Below are 4,749 nucleotides of genomic sequence, written 5' to 3'. Positions count from 1 at the left end.
TTCACAAGATATGACATAAATTTTAGTGTGTGTCGATATGTTGGCATTGATGTTACTGATATTTGTGTTGCTCCTGTTTGAGGCTACCTTTGCTTCGTACACTGTATCCTCGGTGTTACATCGGCCGTCTACTGGGCATTCATTTCTAATCCTGCATGAAGAACCTGACTCTGTCCGTGGTTTAGGAGTGCTAAGTGACTTTTTCTTAACATTAGATGCACATCTAAAAGAGATCCTTAAATTATGTCTGTTATATATAGGTGCAGGAGTGGCTGTGTGGTAAGTAGCTTGCTTACCAACCACATGGTTGCGGGTTCATTCCCACCGCGTGTTGCCTTGGGCAAGTGTCTTCTACTATAACCTCGGGCCGCCCAAAGTCTTGTGAGTGGATTTGTTAGACGGAAACTGATATATACATATACCTGTATGTGTGTGTATATGCTTGTGTGTCTGTGTTTGTCCCCACACAACATCGCTTGACAACCGATGGTAGTATGTTCACGTCCCCGTAACTTAGCGGTTCGGCCAAAGAAACCGATAGAATAAGTACTAGGCTTACAAAGAATAAGCCCCATGGTCGATTGCTCGACTAAAGGCGGTGTTCCAGCATGGCCGCAGTCAAATGATTGAAACAAGTGAAAGATTAAAAGAGTAAAGAGTAAGGATCTTTCTACATTTGTGTGATCGCATGAAATGCTTATCCACTAACGCAAGAAAAATCTTACCTGCGCATATCCGGACGCTTAGGGAGAAGAGGAAGCGAACCGTAAGGTCTTGCGGTGATGTTTCCTTTTATGGTTGCTCGATCCAGGTGTATATACTATATGATCCTTGAGCTCGCTGGCCGATAGCGCCTCATTGTAAGCGGGAGCCGCTGCGTCGAAAATATCTTTATTTTTAAGATAAGTTTAAACTCCGTTTTCTGATGCCTTTTATTATATTTTGGAACTCTACGGTGGGTGGCAGGATGCTGTGTTAATGTATGATAGCCTATCATTCGGTTTGCAGAATAGTTGTAAAGATCAGCTACTCATCAATAAGATGATCTTAGAAGATTGTCACAAATGACACAAAAACTTGTCAATAGCCTGGATAGACTATAAAATAGCTTTTGATAGCCTACCACACAGGTGGATTTTGTGTCTGTAAGTATGAGATCATGGAGAACCACACTGACTTTGAACAGTGACAATGAATCTCTAAATGTTGGAGATGTAAGAATTTCATGTGGTATTTTCCAGGGTGACTCACTATCACCTCTCCTCTTTTGTCTAGCCTTATTACCTCTCTCTCTCTTTTATTCTTTTACTCTTTTACTTGTTTCCGTCATTTGACTGCGGCCATGCTGGAGCACCGCCTTTAGTAGAGCAAATCGACCCTAGGACTTATTCTTTGCAAGCCTCGTACTTATTCTATCGGTCTCTTTTGCCGAACCGCTATGTTACGAGGACGTAAACACACCACCATCGGCTGTCAAGCGATGTTGGGGGGACAAACACAGACACACAAACATATACCCACCCACACACACACACATATGTATATATATGCATATATACCACAGGCTTCTTTCAGTTTCCGTCTACCAAATCCACTCACAAGTCTTTGGTCGGCCCGAGGCTATAGTAGAAGACACTTGCCCAAGGTGCCACGCAATGGGAATAAACCCGGAACCATGTGATTGGTAAGCAAGCTACCTACCACACAGCCACTCCTGCGCCTATCCACACAGCCATTCCTGCGCCTATTCACACAGCCACTCCTACGCCTCTCTCAAAATTGCTCAATAATGCACAGTACGGTTATAAAATGTTTGATAAAAATATAAATCATCTCATTTACATGGTTGATTTAAAGCTATTTGCAAAAAATGACCAACTTCGTAGTGATTGTTAAACAATTCAGTGATGACATCAGGATGCAATTTGGCCTTGATAAATGTGCAAAAGCTACCTTTATCAATGGAAAAATGACAAAAATATCTAATGTGAACCTTGACCAGCAAAATGTCATAAAAGAGTTAGAACCAGCAGAGAGCTACAAATACCTAGGGTTAATTGAAGGGGACAATATCAAGCATTCAGTGATGAGGGAAATGATCAGAAGAGAATGTTATCGCAGGGTGAGAGCAATACTGAAGACAGAGCTAAATGCAAGAAAGAGGATCGAAGCGATCAATGCTCTAGCCATACCAGTCGTGACTTACAGTTTCAATATCGTTAACTGGTCAATTACTGAAATATGTAATGCTGACAGAAAAATACGAAAACTGTTGACAATGCATAGAACGCACCACCCTAAGGCAGATATAGAACGTCTTTATCTGCCAAGAAAGGAGGGAGGCCGTGGACTTTTACAACTAGCATTAACAATGAAGATTGTCACAATTAGCCTAGATTAACCTGAAAAACTCTGAGGACTGGATGTTAAAACATGTCTCAAAACCTGAAAGCATCATACGCATCAGTAACAAAACAGGAAAATAAATATCTAAGTGAATTCTGAATACAGCAAATTCCAAAATTAGACGTACTAGAAACAAGCGCAGAAAAAGCTATGCGTATGAAAACCTGTACTAAAACTGCTGCCTTAGATATTCTTACTGATAAATTGCAAGAAAAACCTCTCAATGGCAACCACCCAAAGAGAGTGAATAATGCCGATGTTGACAAAGCCGTTATCCTCAATGGCTAATGGCTTCTGTCTTAAAATCTGAAGCAGAAGGGTTTATCATAGCAGCCCAAGATCAATGCCTACCTACAAGGAACTACCAGGCCAATATATTAAAAGACTGCAGCTCCCCAATATGTCATGTATATCAACAACAAAATGAGACCGTTGATCATGTTGTATCCATGTCCAGTTTTCTTGCGCCTACAGAGTATCTCAACAGGCATGATAGAGCTGCACAATATATTCACTGGGTAATTTGCAAAAACCTGGACTTAACTCATCATAAAAAACTGATGGGAACACAAACCACCCCCAGTACTTGAAAATGATCACATCTCACTCCTCTGGAACTTCACCGTTCAAACTGACAGAAAAATAGATGCAAATAGGCTAGACATCATATTGAATGACTTCAGACAAAACTCATGCCTCCTCATTCATATGACTGTCCCAATCGATATAAACGTATCTGTCAAGACCTACCAAAAACTGAGCAAGTATAAAGATCTTGAAATAGAAATTAGCAAAATGTGGAACCTGAAGACTAAAACAATACTTGTCATTGTTGCCCTAGAAATGATAGCAAAAAGGCTGATACCTACCAAGCTCAGATACCAGGAAACTCGAAAATGGCAGAAATTCAAAGGATAGTGCACATGGGAACTGCTCATATCGTACATAAAATACTATGTAATCTCAAATTTTAAAACAAACGCATACTTTTCTTATGGTTTCTTAAACATTCTCTAGAACAACACTATGTACTAAACCAAATATATTGCACATTAGGTATAACACCAACATGAACTTCTAACTTGTTGTCTCTTGAGTTCTCTGGGTGAGACTTGGTGCCAACTTGTACAAATGCAAAGCTAAAGTCAAACATAAAATAATAATAATCATTTATACTGGAAGGACAATGCCTCAAATTTGAGGGAAGATATCAAGTCGATTACATCGACTCCAGTGCGTAACTTGTACTAATTTTATCGACACTGAAAGCATGAAAGCAAAGTCGACCTCGGCGGAATTTGAACTCAGAACGTAACGGCAGAAGAAATACCGCTAAGCATTTCATCCAGCATGCTAACGATTCTGCCAACTCTCTGCCTTAATAATAATAATATTATCAATAATAATAATACTAAAAAAAGGAACTGAAAATTATTTGAGAATGATCACTGGCTTACCATCCGTGCAGGAAGTGCAAAAGATTGTCTTAACTAAAACGTCACACGTACTGAGAAGAGCATTGTAGCTGTGAATTTTCTTCACTTTTCCACCTTTATTTTTTTATTTAATTAGTTTTTAATTTTTCCTTTTTCTCTCTGTTTTTCTTCTCCTTTTTCTCGATTACATGACTTTGTAAATGAACAATTTGGTGTGTTTAATTTAATGGCCTAACAATATATACAGTATGTTTCTCTGCCCTAGGTGTGAGGAAGACACCCGGCAACAAATAGAAATGGAATTGAAGGATGGTAATGAAAATAACAATAATAATACTGATGATGACGATGATGATTTCTCTTATTGGACACAAGGGCCAGATCCTTCAATAAAAGGAACCGCTTGATGTTAAGTTCGAGGAAAAAATACAAATAAAATAGTAGAAGGAAGGAAGATAAATAAAGTATAGTCAGACTTACTGCAAATAATTGTCCAAGTCTAACAGATAATCCGGAAAGAAAATTGATAAAGTGTAATCAGACTTACTGCAAATAATTGTCCAAGTGTAACAGATAATCCGGTAGAAAGTGATCGTGAGCCCATATCTGAACGTTTGGGGTCAAGGTTAGCAAAAAACGTAAATACCATAATAAACGTTATCATAAATTCTACACCAAAAGCTTGACCTTTTGTCATTTCGGCATGAACCGTTGTAACCCCTAATAGGCCGTGCGCCTCATATGGGGTTAATCCGTATAAAATACCAGCGCCTGTGATGACACCGGCGCATTGTGCTGTCATATAAAAAATTGCCTTTAGCACGTTGACGTTTCGCGTGACTAGCTACGGGTATGTAAACAAACGGCCGGATTCAGGTTTGCACCGCTGATATGTCCCACACACTGG

General features: G+C 39.4%; 1 long non-coding RNA gene across 2 annotated transcripts in view; it reads right to left on the bottom strand.

Moving 5' to 3' along the window:
* LOC106874235 (uncharacterized) overlaps positions 1-4,739 on the bottom strand; it is a 20,163-nt gene extending 15,424 nt beyond the window's left edge. Inside the window, exon 1 of one of the 2 annotated variants that reach the window (XR_008264199.1) lies at positions 4,323-4,739. This is a non-coding gene — a long non-coding RNA (uncharacterized LOC106874235). The remainder of the gene's footprint in view (positions 1-4,322) is intronic. The other variant, XR_008264200.1, reaches the window with a different exon arrangement.
* Positions 4,740-4,749: the final 10 nt, after the last annotated feature.

The sequence above is a fragment of the Octopus bimaculoides genome, chromosome 1 (assembly GCF_001194135.2).
Source record: "Octopus bimaculoides isolate UCB-OBI-ISO-001 chromosome 1, ASM119413v2, whole genome shotgun sequence".
NCBI lineage: Eukaryota > Metazoa > Mollusca > Cephalopoda > Octopoda > Octopodidae > Octopus > Octopus bimaculoides.
Note: the sequence above shows the minus strand (reverse complement) of the source record. Positions and strands in the feature narration are given on the sequence as shown.